At 39.1% G+C, this 20822-nt stretch overlaps 1 protein-coding gene across 3 annotated transcripts in view; it reads right to left on the reverse strand.

The window, feature by feature from the left end:
• TMEM117 (transmembrane protein 117) overlaps positions 1–20822 on the reverse strand; it is a 635221-nt gene that overhangs the window by 602885 nt on the left and 11514 nt on the right. The window contains exons 2-4 of one of the 3 annotated variants that reach the window (XM_042246833.2): positions 9679–9964; positions 3379–3527; positions 2550–2661 (exon numbers count right to left, since the gene is read on the reverse strand). The gene's annotated coding sequence lies outside the window, so the exon portion shown is untranslated. Of the gene's footprint in view, positions 1–2549; positions 2662–3378; positions 3528–9673; positions 9965–20822 lie in introns of all 3 variants that reach the window. The other 2 variants (XM_042246834.2, XM_060412709.1) reach the window with 2 other exon arrangements.

The following is a 20822-nucleotide window of genomic DNA, read 5'->3' on the forward strand; positions in this document are numbered from 1 at the left end:
ATTTTAGAGTGGATATTTAATTTCCAAATACATGGGTTTTTTTTTAAGTATCTTTGATATTAATTTCTCATTTTGATACTAATTTCTCATTTAAATGCTTTCTTCCCTGCAATCACCCTCTGTGTTTTTTCAGCCTTCAAACTTTATTGAGGCTTTCAATAATTAAGTCAAAGATCTTGCTTGGTAAATGTCACATTGCACTTGAAAATATGTGGGTTATTTTCAGGTATCTTTTGATATTGATTTCTAACATAATTCCACAGTGATAAGAGAACAGTTTCTGTTTGATTTCAATAGCTTTAGAGCATGAGATTTTTGTACCTTGTTTTATGTCCCTAGAGATGTTCCAGTGTCTCCTGGTTTATGGTCTGTGGGAAATTGAACAGAATTTGTATCCTACTCTTGTGTGAAAATTGTATAAATCTTACCTATGTCGAATTGGTTCATAGTGCTTTTCAGATCTACTATATCCTTCTACTTTTCCAAATATTCATTCTGTTAATTTTTGAGAGTTTGATATTGTAACTCCAACTAAAGATCTTAATTTATCTACTTAAAAATAATGGTAACATATAGTGGAATATATGTGACTATGTTCTGTATGTTCCAAGTCTCCTGTAAATGTGTTATCATAATTAAAAAAAAAGAAAGAGAAAAAAAATGGGGGGGGAACCCTCTTAATTTCATGTAAAGTACCAAATACACCACCCAACCTATAAACCTATCCAAGGCAACTAGTCCATTAAAGCACTGCAAGGTGCTGAGGTTTCAAAGATAAACATAGCATGTCTGTCTCCACAGGAAACTCATGATGTAAATAAGCAGACAAGAGATGGATTAAAATCACCATAAATACTAATGAAAGGTGACATGTGATGAAGGCCAAATGCATTCAACTTGAACATAAGGTCTATAGAAATTTGCAATGGAGAATAAAGCCATCCTTACGAATTGCTGTATCACACCAGATGGAAGAAGATGTTTGAAGTAAACACTGAAGGATAACAAGAATTTAGATAAGCAGAAAAGGGAGAAAGAAGAAATTCCAGGCAAAGGGGAATACACAGAAACAATGCTCATTACTCATAAGGTTTTTGGTCAGCACACACTGAAGCAGGGGAGAGAGAAAAGACCAGTAGGAGAGAAAGTGGGAAGAAGGGATATGGAGAAGAAGCTGGAAGAATCAGGAATGTTATGGCTCATTCACAGGAACAGGTTGTATGGGATAGTGAATAATGTCTTTGAAGAAGTAGGGAAAGCCAGTTGGTTGAAAAGGGACTTTTCAGTTCCAGTTATTTTAGCACTAAGAGCCTCAGGGCAGGAAAATAGGATAAGGGAGAGTAAAACAAAAGATAAGAAAAATAATTAGCAGCAGGAATTTTTTAAATTAAGAAGTGAAAATGATTTGCTTCTGTATTTGAATAAAATGTCCATGTGTTCATGTAGCCATGAAATGAAAAACAGTAGCTTAACTCTGCCCATAGACTAGAAGGGCTGTTCTCCCTGCCTCCTTTAAGGGTTAAGGGGAGCCATCCCCCCCCCACCCTCAACTGTCTCAACTTTTGGAAAAATAAGGAGGGGCTTTGCAAGCCTTTTTTCAATGCCTAGGTCCTCTCTTCCATCATAGCTGCTCATCCCAGAGGCCTGCCTGGCCCACTCCTCTGAGTTTTAGGATATCATTAAAAAGATTAAGTCTGTGCAAACAATGACAGGTAAAAGTGTTACTATTTAAGGATGACATAATATTCCATATAGAGAACCCTAAAATCTCCACCCAGAAAGTATTAGAGTAAATGAATTCAGTAAGGTTGCCGGATACAAGATTAATATATAGTAACCTGTTGATTATGTGTATGTACTGCGTATGTGCTCAGTCACTTCAGTCATGTCCGACTCTTTGCAACCATTTGGACTGTAGCCCACCATGCTCCTCTGTCCATAGGATTTCTCAGGCAGAAATAGTGGAGTGGGTTGCCATTTCCTTCTCCAGGGGAGCCTTCCCAACCCAGGGATTGAACTCGTGTCTCTTATGTCTCCTGCATTGGCAGCTGGGTTCTTCACCACTAGCACTACCTGGGATGCCTGAATTTCTCTATACCAATAATGTAATATCAAAATGAGAAAAAAAATTTTTAATCACATCAAAAAGAATAAAATATCTAGGAATAAACCAAGGAGGTGAAAGATGTATACTCTGAAAATGATAAAACACTGATGAAGGATATTGAAAATGATATACAAAATGGAAGATAACCTATGCTATCGGATTGGAAGAATTAATATTGCTAAAATGGCCATATTTTCCAAAGCAATCCAGAAATTTAATGCAATCCATATCAAAATATCTATGACATCTTTCACAGAACTATAATAAACAATCCTAAAATTCACATGGAAAAGAATATACGGTATACATACACAATGAAATTTTAGCCATAAAAAGAATGAAATTATGCCATTTGCAGCAATGTGGATGGAGATGCAGGTTCCATCACTGGGTCAGGAAGATCCCCTGAGTAGGAAATGGCAACACATTCCAGTATTCTTACCTGGAAAAATCCCACAGACAGAGGAGTCTGGTGGGCTATAGTCCATATGGTTGCAAAGAGGTGGACACCACTGAGCGGCTGAGCACGCACATCCCTTACATGGGCCTGTACACTGTAGAAGAGAATGCGGAAGCCTTATGAGGTTAGACTTTAAGATAATACTATACTCAGGGAAATAGGTTGGACAGGGAAAGACAAATACTGTATGATATAACTCATATGTGGATTAAAAAATACAAATAAATCTATATGCAAAATGGAACAGACTCACAGACATGGAAGGCAAACTTGTGGTTACCAAAGAGAAGAGGGGAGGAGAAAGGACGCATTAGGAGTATGGGGCTAACATACAAACTACTGTACATAAAACATAAGCAACAGGACATAGTTTATAGCACAGGGGATTATAATCATTATCTTGTAATAACCTAAATGGAGTATAATCTGCAAAAATACTATGCTGTGCACATTAAACTAATATAATATTGTAAATCAACTATATTTCAATAATAATTAATTTTTAAAAAAGGATAAGTCTCAAAGCATTATCTTCACTTAGTGAATTAGGTATTATGATACTTAACTTCAAAATATTGTAGACTAATTTATATGGTACAATCCACATCCTTCTATCTACAAGTAAGCAAATTATCTCCTGTCCTCATTGTATTTGTCTTTTAGGCTGCTGTGACAAATTACCACAAATGGTGGTTTAAAACAACAGATATTTATTTTCTCATATTTCTAGGGCCCAGAACTCTGAAGTCAAGGTACCATCTTGATCAGGGTCTTCTCTCTCCAAAGACGCTAGGAGAGAATGTTTTCTTACCTGAAACACCCAGTGGTTCCCGGTGTCCCTCAGCTTGTCAGCTCTATTACTCTGATCTTCATGGCATCTTCTCTGCTGTGTCTTTGTGTCCAAATGTTCCTCTCTTTTCTCTTATAAAGATACAGTCATTGGATCCTTATAAGTGAAATCTAAAAAGAAATGATAAAAAATGAACTTATTTACAAAACAGAAACAGATTCACAGGGTTGGAGAATGAACTTATGGTTGCCGGTGGGGAGAGAGAGGGGATTAATGTGTGTATATGTTTTCCATGAAATGGATAACCAATGGGGTCCTACTGAATAGCACATGAAACTCTACTCAATGCTATGTGGCAGCCTGGATGGAAGGAGGGTTTGGGGGAGAATGCATACATGTGTATATATATATAGCTGAGACCCTTTGCTATTCACCTGAAACTATTACAGCACTGTTAGTCAGCTATACTCCAATATAAGATGAAAAGTTTTTTAAAATATAAATAAATAAATCAGATGCAGTCACTGGATTTAGGACCTGCCCCAAATCCAGCATGATTTCATTTCAAGATCCTTAACTAATTAAAACTATAAATACCTTAGTTTCAAATATAATCACTTCTGAGTTACCAAGTGAATCTGAATTTTGGAGGAATTCAACCTATTATGTTTGTATTCACAAACAAGCAAGTATCCCCTGTCCAAATGTCATGGTTTTACTTGCAATACTGGGTTATTCGTCCAATATAGGGTAAAAATACATGGGAGAAGTCATTTACTTAATGTAAAGTGTTTTTTGTAAATACCCCTCTGAATAATGTTATCCAATCTCTCACATTATGACTCCAGCATTGTACAGCCCTGAGTCTTTTTTGCTTCTATTTGGAGAGGTATATTATGCCTCTAAATGCCAAAGTGCTGAATGTTATTTAAGTTTCCATTCCAAAATGTAAAACCATCATTTTCAGGAAGTTCTACTGTGTCAGATACTTCTCTTGATGTAGTGGTGAAAAAAACAAAGCTTATGCCCTCATATAGCCTGTTTAGGTGGTAAACACAAAAGGCATAATGATAAAACTTCAGGCAGTGAGAAATGCAATTAAGAAAAGTAGAGGTGGGAGGGCCAAATTAGGGGCATGGGATTAAGAGATATAAACTACTATATATAAAATAGATAAGCAACAAGAAGATACTGCATAGCACAGGGAATTATACCCATTATCTTGGTAATAGCTTTTAACGGAGTATAATCCGTAAACATACTGAATCACAGTGCTGTACATCAGAAACTAATATAATATTATAAGTCCACTACATTTCAACGGGAAAAAAAAAGAAAAGAAAAAAGAAAAACAGGCAGAATCAGAGCATGGAGAAAGATGGAAATTTTAGAAAGGGTGGCCAGGGCAGATTTCTCTTGAGGGATATTTGTACAGAATAATTAAGGTAGGTCTTTGCTGCCACAACCTTCTATTTCCCTCATTGCATTTTTGCTAGAGGTGCTAAGTAATCCACATACTACATTAAACATAATGTTCCTGCAACATAGCAACAGTGCTTCATGTCAAAGGGGTTTTCTGTGTTGCCAACCTAGCACAGATAGATACATCTGTGGTGTATACATTTGCAATCACTGCACTGTTCCAGGCACTATTCTACATGTAGGCAGATACAGAAAATACACAGCAAAACTCCCCTGTATCATGTAACTCCCCTAGAATGATGGGAACTTGCCTTCTAGCATTCATCACAGAAACAGAAACCTGGGGTTTGATCTCCAGCTCTCCTACATCTTTCTTACCCTTAGAAAGCCACTATGTACTCCTAAGCCTCAGTTTCCAAGTCTGTAATATACGGAAATCACTCCAGACAATCTCTGAATGCCCGCCTGACTCTAGCACTGCACTGTTTTAGGGGACGTGGCAACCTGACCATTATATCTACTACTGCAGGCAGGAATCCCTTAGAAGAAATGGAGTAGCCATCATGGTCAACAAAAGAGTCCGAAATGCAGTAGGTGGATGCAATCTCAAAAATGACAATGATCTCTATTTGTTTCCAAGGCAAATCATTCAATATCATGGTAATCCAAAAGTAACACTGAAGAAGCTGAACGTTTCTATGAAGAGCTACAAGACCTTTTAGAACTAACACCCAAAAAAGATGTCCTTTTCATTATAGGGGACTGGAATGTAAAAGTAGGAAGTCAAGAAACACTTGGAATAACAGGAAAATTTGGCCTTGGAATACAGAATCAAGTAGGGCAAAGACTAACAGAGTTTTGCCAAGAAAATGCAGTGGTCATAGCAAACACCCACTTCCAACAACACAAGAAAAGACTCTACACATGGACATCATCAGATGGTCAACACCAAAATCAGATTGATTATATTCTTTGCAGAAAAAGATGGAGAAGCTCTATACAGTCAACAAAAACAAGACCAGGAGCTGACTGTGGCTCAGACCATGAATTCCTTATTGCCAAATTAAGACTTAAATTGAAGAAAGTAGGGAAAACCACTAAACCATTCAGGTATGACCTGAAACAAATCCCTTATGATTATACAGTGAAAGTGAGAAATATATTTAAGGAACTAGATCTGATAGAGTGCCTGATGAACTATGGATGGAGGTTCGTGACATTGTACAGGAGACAGGGATCAAGACCATCCCCATGGAAAAGAAATGCACAAAAGCAAAATGGCTGTCTGAGGAGGCCTTACAAATAGCTGTGAAAAGAAGAGAAGTAAAAAGCAAAAGGGAAAAGGAAAGATATCAGCATCTGAATGCAGAGTTCCAAAGAATAGCAAGAAGAGATAAGAAAGCCTTTCTCAGCAATCAATGCAAAGAAATAGAGGAAAACAACAGAATGGGAAAGACTAGAGATCTCTTCAAGAACATTAGAGATACCAAGGGAACATTTCATGCAAAGATGGGCTCGATAAAGGACAGAAATGGTATGGACCTAACAGAAGCAGAAGATATTAAGAAGAGGTGGCAAGAATACACCGAAGAACTATACAAAAAGGATGTTCACGACCAAGATAATCATGATGTGTGATCACTCAACTAGAGCCAGACATCCTGGAATGTGAAGTCAAGTGGGCCTTGGAAAGCATCACTACGAACAAAGCTAGTGGAGGTGATGGAATTCCAGTTGAGCTATTTCAAATCCTGAAAGATGATGCTGTGAAAGTGCTGCACTCAATATGCCAGCAAATTTGGAAGACTCAGAAGTGGCCACAGGACTGGAAAATGTGTTTTCATTCCAATCCCAAAGAAAGGCAATGCCAAAGAATGCTCAAACTACTGAACAATTGCACTCATCTCACACGCGAGTTAAGTAATGCTCAAAATTCTCCAAGCCAGGCTTCAGCAATACGTGAACTGTGAACTTCCAGATGTTCAAGCTGGTTTTAGAAAAGGCAGAGGAACAAGAGATCAAATTGCCAACATTCGCTGGATCATGGACAAAGCAAGAGAGTTCCAGCAAAACATCTATTTCTGCTTTCTTGACTATGCCAAAGCCTTTGACTATGTGGATCACAGAAACTGTGGAAAATTCTAGACAGATGGGAATACGAGACCACCTGACCTGCCTCTTGAGAAACCTATATGCAGGAAGCAACAGTTAGAAGTGGACATGGAACAATAGACTGGTTCCAAATAGGAAAAGGAGTACATCAAGGCTGTATGTTGTCACCCTGCTTATTTAACTTATATGCAGAGTACATCGTGAGAAACGCTGGGCTGGAAGAAGCACAAGCTGGAATCAAGATTGCCGGGAGAAATATCAATCACCTCAGATATACAGATGACACCACTCTTATGGCAGAAAGTGAAGAGGAACTAAAAAGCCTCTTGATGAGAGTGAAAGAGGAGAGTGAAAAAGTTGGCTTAATGCTCAACATTCAGAAAGCGAAGATCTTGGCATCTGGTCCCATCACTCCATGGGAAATAGGTGGGGAAACAGTGTCAGACTTTATTTTGGAGGGCTCCAAAATCACTGCAGATGGTGATTGCAGCCATGAAATTAAAAGACACTTGCTCCTTGGAAGAAAAGTTATGACCAACCTAGATAGCTTATTCAAAAGCAGAGACATTACTTTGCCAACAAAGGTCCATCTAGTCAAGGCTATGGTTTCTCCAGTGGTCATGTGTGGACGTGAGAGTTGGACTGTGAAGAAAGCTGAGCGCTGAAGAATTGATGCTTTTGAACTGTGGTGTTGGAGAAGACTCTTGAGAGTCCCTTGGACTGCAAGGAGATCCAACCAGCCCATTCTGAAGGAGATCAGCCCAGGATTACTTTGGAAGGAATGATGCTAAAGCTGAAACTCTAGTACTTTGGCCACCTCATGCGAAGAGTTGACTCATTGGAAAAGACTCTGATGCTGGGAGGGACTGGGGGCAGGAGGAGAAGGGGACGACAAAGGATGAGATGGCTGGATGGCATCACTGACTCGATGGACAATGGACGCGAGTCTGAGTGAACTCCAGGAGTTGGTGATGGACAGGGAGGCCTGGTGTGCTGCGATTCATGGGGTTGTAAAGAGTCAGACATGACTGAGCAACTGAACTGAACTGAGTTAAAAATTATTTCAATTCAGGCAGCCATCAATATCCCTGGAATCCTAGATCCTAGGGGAATCCCTAGCAGGGATCCTAGATCCTGGGATCTGTAGTTAAGTGGGTGGTATGATTGTAGGAAGAAGACGACAATATCTATTTTGAAACAGACGTCCCAGTTGGCAACTGGTTAGATGGGGAGCAGATTTAGCCTCGTGGAGTTATGGAGCTGCCAAAAACTAGACAGAGAATTCAGTCGTTTCAAGAAAAGATTGAGTTAATACATATGAAACACTTAGAATAGTGCTTGGCACAGAGTAAACCTCAGTAAATTAAGTTGTTATTATTATTGGCTTGTCCCAGAAGAACTAGGTTACACTTAGGAAGCCACAGGAGGATAGTTGAGCAGACACGACAAAGAACTGGATAGGAAAGCAGCTGATTGGTGGGCACGCTATTGCCCACCATATACCCTTGCATCCTGAATGCTAGTCCCTACCCACCAAAGGTACAAATGCAGATTGTACCTGTATTTAGCTTGGGCAACTATGTTGATGATGATGCATTTTAATGAAATAAAAAAAATAAATCTGCATGCAAGCTTTAGAAAAATAATACATTTGGATTCAGACAATAAGTTTGAGATATTCAGGTAAACACGATGGAGATTTCCAGCAGGCAGTTGTGTATGCAGACCTATAACTTAGGCAAGAAACTCAGACTGAAATAACAGATGTGCCAGCCAACAGTACCCATTATGAGTCAGTGTTTCTAAAGTGTTGTCTCCAGACCATCTGTGTTACAGTAAAATAATGTGGGTGTTAAGAGCAAATTCCAGAACCCACCTACTGAATCAGAATCTCCTGCAGTGTGTTTAGTAGTCTTAATAGGCTCTTGAGTGATTCTTATGTACAATCTAAGTTGGGGAAGCATAGGTAGAGGGAATCGTTGAAGTCATGGCTCTGTTGGTGAAGCCGCATAAGAGAATGCAGGAGAAAAGGCAGCCAGGGAAGCCTTGTTGATACAGCCTTGCAGCTCCTGGAATTCCATCACCTCATGCCACCTATTAAGTGAGTAGGGCTCAACCTCAACTTCACATTAGGGTAATCTGATGCTTGGGACTCATCGCAGACCAATGAAATCCATCTATCAGAGGGAATGTGGCAAGTCCTTTCTCTCCAGAGTCTCAAATAGTTGCCCTATATCAAAGCTTGCAAACTGGTGAACAATTGGGCCTGTTAAATTATTTTCTTTGACCTCACACTACTCTAAAACTCTAACTTGGGGTCCAGCAACTAGGACCCTGTGCTTCCAACAGCACAGGACACAGGTTCATCCCTGGTTAGGAAACTAAGATCCCGCATGCCACATAACAAGGTAAAAAACAAAACAAAACAGAAAATTCTAACTTAGTTGCAAATATTTAAAAACAAATAGATTTCACATTAAAAAAAATGAATGCCTAGTTTCTCAGAAAACTTAAAGAACTGGCCTTGCTGTGCCTGTATTCTTAAATGGCAAAACAGCTACTTCAAAATGGCCTTCTCTAGTCATTTGAGTTACCTGCCTGGACCCCTGACCTCTGAAGGCATTTGAGTCCTATAATATACTCTATCGAGGGGCTTTATCCTCTCAGTTTTCCCCACCCTCTGCATTCCAGTCCCCTTGAATTCTAAGTACCTCTTGTCACTGACCCCAGTCCCCCCTGAGCATGGCACAGAAATAGGAAAATCACATAAAACAGGCCCTACCTCACCTTCTGGTTTGTCCTCTGATTCACAGGCCACTTCCTGGAGCTGGAGTCGCCAGCATCTCAGGTCACATGGAGAGAACTGGGGCAGCTGTGCTGGGAGCAGCACTCGCCGCAGGCCAAGGTGAAGTCTGACACCGACACTGATACCACTGCCTTCTACAGGCAAGGCCAGGCTCCTTGCTGCCACGGACACCTGGGTTCCCGAATGACCCCTCACCTCAGTGAATCACTCTTCTTTGGGATGGAGCAGCGCTGTTTGTTGTTTAACCAGAAAGCTTCCTTTAGGTCCCTGGAAGGGTGGATTCAGTAAAAGAAATTGAGAAGCGTGGCCTGCTCTGTGATAATGAACTTCCTCAAATCTCTTGTTTCCCTTATATCCACAAGTACTAGCTAATGGATTAGTCATTATTTTTGAAAATAGCAATACTGGACATCTGCATATAATTTTTAGTGTTTTAGTGCTGTGAGGATATATATATTAATATAAGCAATTTGTCACTTAAAACTGCTAAGCTGGCACAAAGTGTTTTCTATCCACAATAACAGGGAGAAACTTGAAAATCAGCATTTAAGCTGATGTGCAAAGTGTTTCAACTAATTTGTCATCAGTACACAAAAAATACATTTTGTTTCAAATACTTATTTTTAAAAATAAAACTTACTCATACAGTTTTGTTTAAGATAGTTTTCTGCCTTACTCAAAAGAGCCTTTTTGACCATTTAATCTTCTACCTTGAGTAAACAGGCATTATAAAGAAAAGATTACTAGAGTTTTTGGAGTTATTAATAGATACACAGGCCTGAGTTCAAATCTTATTTTTGCTATCAGTTCAGTTCAGTTCAGTCGCTCAGTCATGTCCGACTCTTTGCGACCCCATGAATTGCAGCACGCCAGGCCTCCCTGTCCATCACCAACTCCTGGAGTTCACTCAGACTCGCGTCCATCGAGTCAGTGATGTTATCCAGCCATCTCATCTTCTGTCGTCCCCTTCTCCTCCTGCCCCCAATCCCTCCCAGCATCAAAGTCTTTTCTAATGAGTCAACTCTGCATGAGGTGGCCAAAGTACTGGAGTTTCAGCTTTAGCATCATTCCTTCCAAAGAAATCCCAGAGCTGATCTCCTTTAGAATGGACTGGTTGGATCTCCTTGCAGTCCAAGGGACTCTCAAGAGTCTTCTCCAACACCACACTTCAAAAGCATCAATTCTTCGGTGCTCAGCCTTCTTCACAGTCCACCTCTCACATCCATACATGACTACTGGGAAAACCATAGCCTTGACTAGACGGACCTTAGTCGGCAAAGTAATGTCTCTGCTTTTGAATATGCTATCTAGGTTGCTCATAACTTTTCTTCCAAGGAGTAAGCGTCTTTTAATTTCATGGCTGCAATCTTCATCTGCAGTGATTTTTGAGCCCCCAAAAATAAAGTCTGACACTGTTTCCACTGTTTCCCCATCTATTTCCCATGGAGTGATGGGACCGGATGCCATGATCTTCATTTTCTGAATGTTGAGCTTTAAGCCAACTTTTTCACTCTCCTCTTTCACTTTCATCAAGAGGCTTTTGAGTTCCTCTTGACTTTCTGCCATAAGAGTGGTGTCATCTGCATTTCTGAGGTTATTGAGATTTCTCCCAGCAATCTTGATTCCAGCTTGTGTTTCTTCTAGTCCAGCATTTCTCATGATGTACTCTGCATATAAGTTAAATAAGCAGGGTGACAATATACAGCCTTGATGTACTCCTTTTCCTATTTGGAATATACTCTATCTAAAACAGATATTCTTGTCTAAAATATTTAGCCAATAATATGTAAGTTATGGAACACAGTGAATTAAACAAAATAGTAAAATATCTGGCATATTCTGGTACATCTATTATCTTCTTTTTAAGTTTCATTTCCAGGGATAACACATCTCATGAAAGGCCTCACATTTTTACAATAAAATTCCTATATGAATATCTCACTGAAATTGTAGTGGAAAAGTTCATCAACCTCTTTGGGTCCATGACTTTCACTCAGTGTCTCTAATACATTTTATGAGTTCAATTGTACAGTAGGTCTAATATTGTTATAATTACCACTATTGAATAGAATTCTCTGTACATAAAATGACTGTCAAATTTCAATGGATCACCACTTCAAACAATATTTTAATTAATTCTTCTAGCAAGCATTTACTGTGTATTGTAGAAACAACTAAGACAGCATTATCTTACATAAGATGTATTATATAAGAAGCTTATCTTTTAAAGAAAAAGACCAGTATTATTATCATTCTATTACAACAGAAACCTGAGGAATAAGTAGTCTATGAACCACTAGCTTTGCCTAGAGACATAGGACTCACAGAAGTAGTAACAAGTGATATTCCAAGATTACTATGCAAAGAATTTTATCATTACAAATAGAGACTGTTTTAATAATATTTTACTTGTACATTATTTTATATTAATTTGTTTTCTTTTCTGTGAACCCACAGGTTGCTTTGTGTATGAATGCCTTGTCCCTAAATAGATTTACTGCATTTAAGAGAGGTAAATCCAGGGAACTTATAAAAAAGATTCTATTTCCAAAATAGCATACCATATAACTTTTTCATAAAATATTTGTTAAACATAAAAAATGTTACAGTGTTCTTTAGACCTTTAAGAATTTATAAATATTAATTATACCCATTTTAAAAATTATTAAAGTCAGTTTTATCATATAACTGACTTATGTTACAATATTATCACTACTGAACAAGCAGTAATCATAAATTTACCTGAATCTACAAAACCAAAGTTTTTAATTACTTCATATGAGTTTCTCTGTAGGACTTAATAGCAAGAAAAGATAAATCTTGTTTTAATGTGGGTGTGGGTGATTATCTGGGTTCACACAACCCAGATAGCTATGTGGCTATCTTTCCACAGCTGGCCTCTCATAGAAGTCAGCTCACATTTGTCCCTTAGTAAAGACACACATGGGGCTTCCCTGGTGGCTCAGTGAAAAAGAATCCATCTACCAAAGGAGGAGACACAGGTTCAATCCCTGGCTTGAGAAGATCTCCTGGAGGAAGCAATGGCAACCCACTCCAGTATTCTTGGCTGTGAAATCCCATGGATAGAGGAGGCTAGCGGGGTACAGTCTATGAGGTCTCAAAAAAGCTGAACATAACCTAGTGACTAAACAACCGAGATACACATAAGCACGTGGGCTGAGTCTTGTGTGCTCAGAGAGAAGTCTTGAATTCTTGAGTATCAGTTCCATATCCACAAATGCCCAGCTCTCTTAAAGTTTATGGAACTTTATGAGGCTCATCATCTTTTATTTCTTTGTAGTTGTCCCCATGAAAGAGACAAACAGAATCGTGCTAAGGCCACACCCACATGGGGGCACCCAGAGCTAGTTCACCCACCATGGTCTTCTATACCCTCATGGCTGACATTTAAGAAATACACAAAATAAATTACTAGAAAAATTTATCTTCCTTGGAGGTCCAAATTCCTGTCCTTCCCCACAAATGAAACATAGTGATTTAATAATTCAGTAGTCTTGCAAATAATCACATTTGAAGTATGACAAAGGAGAATTAAAAGGGGAGTCAGGGGACTTTCCTGGTGATGAAGGGAGTCCGGGTTCAATTCCAGATCAGAGAACTAGATCCCACATACCACAATAAAATATCCCACATGTAGCAACTAAGACCCAGTGCAGCCAAATAAATAAAATAAACAAAAAAAAAAAACTTTTAAAGATACAGCCCTTTAAAAAAAAAAAGAAGAAAGGAAAGGAGCCAAGAAAGGTGGGTTTAGTCAGCTCTGCCAATACAGATACTCCCAACCTGTATCACCGTGGATAAATTTATAAATCTCTGTGCCTTAGGGCCTCAGGGCACCCAGGTTTGGAATTCCATGTACTTCTGTGTACTTTTACTAACATACATACACAAGATTTCTTCATGTGAACAATAGGGGTATTGGACACACAGAAAATTGAGCTTATTTAATCTGTAAGATTCTATAGTTATAAATAATTTATACCAAGCGGTAATAAATGCAAATTTTATTCATTTTGTTTTTTAAAACATCTCATAGATAGACAGGTTTGGTAAAGATTTAAATCATTTATTTGTCTCTGTGTATTTGAGATTAATTTGTCTTATATTTATGGGACAGCAGTGCTCTTCCTCCCAATGATTTTTTATTATGAGGACAATAACATGGGCAAGATGCATGAAATTGCACATCTGCAAAATAAAGAATGCTTGTTCCTTATTTTTCTACAGCAATGCACTGATTCTACATTGATTCCTTTAATTACATGCTCATAAGAACTAGAGAGCTGGAATATCTGAAAAATATGCAATGGATAAACATAGGCTTTTTCTTCTTTTTCTAATTTTATCTTACCATATTTATGCAACTGCCTTTATCTGGGAAATATAAGCTTAGATCGCTTCCATATAGAAAAGGATCACAAAATGATTAGAATGACAATAAAACTCTTTCTAGAAGTCCCCAACAGCCTAGAGAGTTATGTGCTATAACGATGCATATTTCAATTTAACCACCTAGTCACAACTAGGATAACAGAGAAAATCAATGCTGTTGGATTAAACATGCCTTCTGAAATATAAGGGGAAATGCAACAGTATTCCAAGAAACAAGATAGGGAAGTTCATCTTACAGGGGAGTCTGCCACCAACCAAGCTTTAGAATTGAAAATCAGAAAAACTTGCATGCAGTAGAGACTCAGAGACAGGTAGAAGCCCGTATTCTTTTTTTCCTTCACTAAAGTTAAGAAAAAAAAACAAGTAAAAGCATGGCATAGACTGTGTCTACACCACTTCATAGAAAGTGAATGATTAGGTCAACAGACTAGCTCAAGAGAGACTCCTCCCCCAACTTGTTTAGTGACTTAATCAGCAGCCATGACCTCGTGCTGCCCCTCCCTCTACAATTCTGTCTTTGGCTTAATGTTAACCTCCTGTCCCAAGGTATGTGGTTCATTATGGGGAATGCAGGAAACCCCATACTGAGAGGTATTTCAAGTTGAAAGGACAAATGACAAGTCAAGCAGGAAAAGGAAAGTGATGGAAAAAAATCAAGAATGGAGAGATGTTATGAAGATATGTAGTTCTTTAAAATATCATGGACATACACATCCCTCTGATCTCTATTTCTCACTCCATTAAAAAATAAATCAAAATCTGAACTGAGCCCACAAAGGTGGTATTAAAATTTTAAGATTAAGAGAATTGATAAACAAAGAGAAGGCTAAGGTGGAGAGGAGGGAGCACAGATGCCTTATAAATTAGAAAACATTTGTTTAAAAGTTCTTTTTTTTTTCAGTAAATGTAATGTTGAAAAATGTCAGCACATACTTTTATGTAATTCCTGTTCCCCATAGGAATGTTGATTCACTCAAATATCTAGAACTAATCATGCATAAATGGGTAGAAGTGAGAATCTATTTGTATAACCTTATCTGCAAGTTTTAAAATGCAAGTAGGGAAAAAAATCTAAGTCCTAAGTGCACTCTTAAGGTGGACTTCAGATTCTACAAATTCATTAGAGAGGCATCTTTGAAGAGCAATACCTTCTTCTGTATTTTTGAGCTGCTAATTAAATGCAAGCATATACCTGTTCTGTAAGTACACATCTTTAAGAAGATAAGCCAAAGGGGCCATTTGTTTCTATGTTTTTTTAAAAATAACATCATCACTCATGAGATAAACTGAGAAGCAGCTCTAAATTTAGATCACAAAACTAACTTCTCTGAAGAATAAAACTCTTATGTTTGCATTAATATAGCTGATATAAGTAAATTTTATGCTAATGGGAAATAAACAATTCAGTGTTCAGCCTGAGTTTAGGAAAAACTGTGTTTTTATAAATTCTGCATTGGTGCTAAGCGGAATCAAACAATTTAATGAGTGTTCCATCCAAAATCCCCCAAGACAATTGTGTTCATATACTAACATAATTTATAGTCTGAAAAATAAAACTTTTAAAAAAAGCTCAAAAGAATGGTGTAGTCCTTGTCCACTGACTCTAAATTATTTAAATAGTTTCCATTGCTTTCAGGAGGAGTGGAAGCCTTCCTTAGTTGCTGTCTAAATTCATGAAAATCCTAAGCCCATTCCAGTCCTTTAAGGCCATAAACTCAAATTTTGCTCTTGTCAAGTCAGGACTTCAAAAGGAAATAAACAAATATAAATATTCTTCTCTATCATAAAACAAAAGGAGTATCTCCTAAACCACTCTCGATTCTTCTTCCAAGAGGAATTTTTATTCAATAATTACTTTTTAAGCATAACTACAACAGGAATATATTTCCCTTATCAGCTTGTTATCCTTTCAGGTAAAGCCAATGCCTTTGATAGAGATCCATTAAAATTACTTTCTGAGAGTAGGTTAACAGTTACACTGTCTACACAAACTGCTTTTTCCAGCAACTTAAAATTATATAAATTTGTATTCAGTTGAATCAATTAGTATTATTTTTAAAGAGCATATTTGAACCAATATTTATATTCATTTACTTATTGACTTTTCAAAGGCCCTTTATCTGCTCAAATGCCCCAGAATCCAGTGTGCTCCTTAACAACTGAAAGGGTTAGGGAAACTAGGATATTTCTGTATCCTTTCACAGCTCCTAGCTTCTAGATAACTTCAATTTATTTTAAACTCTTCATGAATTTAGGTTTTGTGAAATTTCAGTTATACCCTTTTGCAATAAAATTAATATAAATATATATCAGACATCAGAGAAAATAATCCTAACATCATATCACAGTTTGGGTTTCAGAAAATTTATTTTCGGTAATTTCAACAACATTACCCTAGAGGAGGAAATGGCAACATATTCCAAATATTCTTGCCTGAAAAATCCATGGACAGACCAACCTGGTGGGCTACAGTCCAAAATGTCTCAAAGAGTCGGGACACGGCTGAGGCACAAGCTCAACAATATTAATATGTTACTTTAAATAACTCTTTAGTTCATGATAGGTAAGTCACTTTTAAAAAGCAATAATCATAATGTAGCTAGTTTTAGAAGCTTACGAAATCTGAAGAATTTGTAAGACACTAGCCATTTGATAGCTAAGTCTTTTCTTTCTTTGCAACTAGCTTCTAAATCCAGGGTTCACCAAAATGGCTGTTGCCTCAGCTTCTCTTTTATCTCAGTCATCTCCCCAGAGTTTTAGGCTGTCACGGGTAACGCGCAGGAGGTGAGTACTGTAGCAGAGAGAACTGTGGGATGACAATGCCTGTAATGGGGCAGAACGCACAGCCCGCTGTTATCCCTCACCATCCAAACAGCATTTTGTTTACCTCCTCCCTTCCCCGAAAGCTGACAATCCCAGATGACTGCTCACAGGCCATCTGAAGTGGTAGCCCCCGGCTTCGAGTTTAAAATCCTTTACAACCAGCATACAGAATAAGTATTTAGAAATTTTTTTCACAACACAGAAGCATCCTACAATAGTAGAGGTCTTACTCAATGTATTAAGAATATGCAAAGAAGCAGATGTTTCATTTAGGCATTCTGAAATTTGACACACTATAGCTTGAAGCCATAAACAGTTAAAAAGTACAATACACTTTAAGGTGGCAAACCAAATAAATGGAGAGCTTTATTCCCACTTTCTCTTGCACTGCCCTCCTGCCCTTTTGCATAACCAGCTGTCTGGTCTCTTGATTTAGCATTGTCCTCTGTTCAAAGTGATGCTGCGGATGGCTGATGGTGTTGTTTTGCATGTGTGGAAGTGTGGCAAAAAGACACTGCATGACTAGCAGTTCTACCCATCGGGTGTATGTGGGAAGGCAGCCATTTGGTTTACGGCTGTGGTAGCAGTCTTCACAGCCTGTTACTGTTTATGGCTTTGGGCTCTTCACCTTGCATGCTACCTGACACCTTGACTCCAAACAAGCGACCTATTTTTCTTCGCTCATGATCTGCTGTTGCTGTTTCCTGGCATTTTAGAGCCAGGCTGCCTGATTAGAAAACATACCTCTGTGTATCCTTATAACACCTCACCTGTCTTCGGCAATCCACTCTGCTTCAGTTCCTCAGACAGCTGATACTTGGGTATTCTAGTGTCAGAACTGAGACAACTGGTGTGGGTGGGAGGCAGGGAAAGACTTCTGACTCCCTAAATGTCTCTCACAACCTGTCATATGACTTATAATTCTCATTATTGCTAAGGCACCGGTGAGTTACATTCAAACTTAAAGTGTTAGAAGTCCTCATAAATGATATCTGGAAAGGATAACCAATAATATCATAAAAGTCACTATTTCTTTAAAATCTACTCTGAGCTAGCCACTGTACGTATATGGTTGTTCTTAAAACCCCAAAACTCCGGCAAGGAGTTATCATTGTCTTGTATCCATTATACAGATGAGAAAAGTGAGACTTCCAGAAGGGCTAAGTAAATTTTTTCAGGATGATATCTAGCAAGTGACAGGATGTGATTCAAACCCAGGACTGATTGATCCAAAGCCCAAGGCTGCCACAGGATACATGGATAATGCAGCTGAATAGCCCTGGTGAGTCATTCACACTGAGCACAGGAGCGGGGCTGCTCTGTAAATGTTTAATGAACCTGTGAATGAGCACCTTGCTGTGAATTAGTTTACCGGACTCGCTTCTGGTTACCTGGCAAGTACTGTGAACAAGTGGCAGCCTGGACAAGTTCGCTGGCTAGGACGAAGGAACGGTGCGGTCCAGAGCAGAAGGCCCAGCACCAGTAGGCTCACATGAGACACCCTCCAGAGAAACCAGGGAAGAATCAAAAACAAAATTACTGTAATGTTACAGGATGGCAGTGAGGAGAACAGAAAGAAAAAAAAAAAAAACCAGCAAAACTAAGAAAGTACCAAAACAACTCGGGGCTCTGTTGTAGCTCAAAGACTACTACAGGGCAATCACCCTTTCTTGCCTGCTTCAATGTCTCACTTTCTCAATGTCTTGAACAACTTCAATGTCTCACTGCCATCACACAGGGAGGCAGTCATGGATGTGAGCTTAAAACCAGAGCTTTCCCCTCTGGGAAATAATACAGCCTCCCATATGCACATTCAGACTTTAAATTCTTAAAATGCAATTTATCTCACTTTGAGCTGTATTTTTCTCATGCTCATTATCATTATCTCAATATATTTCTCCTCTGGACTTGAACTGTAGAACAGAAAGATCTATATCCTCTTGAACACCATATAATCAGGTTACCCAAGGTGGCTGTTTTCTTGCTCTTTGTACACTCCTGCTTGACCAGACCTTACCTCACCTACACCCTACTCACAGAGATGACCTTTCCTCTTTAGCCATAAAGCCTAATTAGTACATGCTGACATACTTGCTCTTGGCCCCAGCTAGAGGTATTTCTAATCCTTAGATAAGAACATCTCCACCATGATAGCTTATCAAAGGCAGGGGTGAGGGGCCTGCCCCTCTACTGGTTTTCCTGGTAACTGAAGAGTCAACTTGATATCAGTTCCCGCATAACTTCATCCCTCCCTGGTAGCAAAGACTGCCACCATATCCTGCCTGCTATCTGTGGTAGATACTACTCCAGGACCTCACCTCTGACACGTAAGCTCCCCCTACTCATGAAACTTGGCTCTTTCACTGAGTCTAGCCCTTCAGTCTTGAGGCTGAGCAAGTACGGGGCTCGCAGTGTGCAACGCTTATTCTAGCACCCTAGTAAACATCTAAGATGTGCCGCAATGATAAGAATTTACTAGAGGATCCACTGGGGAATCTCTATTTCTCTTCACTGTTAACAAGCTAGGATAGTGACATGGAAACAGCAGGGCACTGACAATGGCTGTAGGAGGAAGTAAGGGAAGGAAGGCAGATGGGATGAAAGGCTGGAAGGAGGGAGGAAAAACAATTTTTAAAAACGAACAGGATCAAAGTTAAAGTGGGTTGGAGGTTACTGTGTCTAGAGCCAGGGAAAGTGAACTGTGACTTAACTGGACCTGTGCTGTCATCTGCGAAAGAATGGTTCAGGAAGAGTAACAGCTAGTGAATAAGGGCTGTGAAATGAGCTTCCATGAGAGGGAGCCTAATGAACCCTGACAGAAGAAACGGACTGATGTGGGCTCATGTGAGCTGCCACAGCAAAGGGCTACAGTATAACGAAATAAGCTGGGATGTTATTTCTAAGGCAGGGGAAAAAAAGGAGAGTTCATGATATGAAAGGTGAAAAGGAAAACCAGTTCAGAAAACCTGAATGAAACCCAGCATCATCGGGAAGGCTGGTAAAAGTATTATTGTGAGGGCAAGAGGGATGGACATTGAGCCAGTCACTCATGTGACTCCAAGTAGAACAGTTCTATAACGAAGCCGAATGAAACCAGACCTGGGAACCAAGTGGCAAAGTCAGCTTCTTCTTAACGACAGACCAGCCTAGCCCTAGGATCAAAGTAAACCAATTTAAATAAGATTGATCAGGGTATCTCCTGGCTGTCCAAAGGTTAGTACTCCACGGTCTCACTGCCAAGGGCGCAATCCCTGATCAGGGAACTAAGATCCCACAAGCTGCACACAGTGGAGCCAATAAAACAAACAAACAAAAAAAAGTGAAAGGACTAGTGACAGACTGGCAGGTAGGAATGAGAAGTACATGGAAGGATCTATTAACCAGTGAAACCTTGGCCAACCTAATGATTGAATAGCAAAGCACAAAAGTAAGAATTTTCCATTTCTTTCTCTGGTATACCAATCTACCCTTCACTTTCCTTTTACTGTATTAAATCCAAAGTGCTCGTGACTTGTATTAAAATGCGCTGCATGGCAGTGAGTAAAGAGAAAGAAAAAGGATGAATCCTCACGTCTCTGAGGAGTCCTTGGTCCCATTCCACTCAATTCTGCCTGCAATGCAGGAGACCCAGGTTCAATCCCTGGGTCAGGAAGATCCCCTGGCTGGAGAAGGGAATGGCTACCCACTCTGGTATTCTTGCCTGTAGAGTCCAATGGACAGAGGAGCCTGGCGAGCTACAATTCATGGGGTCGCAAGAGTTGGACAAGGCTGAATGATTAACACACAGACTCATCTTGTGGTTACAGAGCATATAGAATACCAACTAGTGATAATATCACTTTAAAACTATCTGTATCCCTTGCTTTCCAAATTCTAACTGTTATCCAAA

Source organism: Ovis aries, chromosome 3, assembly GCF_016772045.2.
Source record: "Ovis aries strain OAR_USU_Benz2616 breed Rambouillet chromosome 3, ARS-UI_Ramb_v3.0, whole genome shotgun sequence".
Lineage (NCBI taxonomy): Eukaryota > Metazoa > Chordata > Mammalia > Artiodactyla > Bovidae > Ovis > Ovis aries.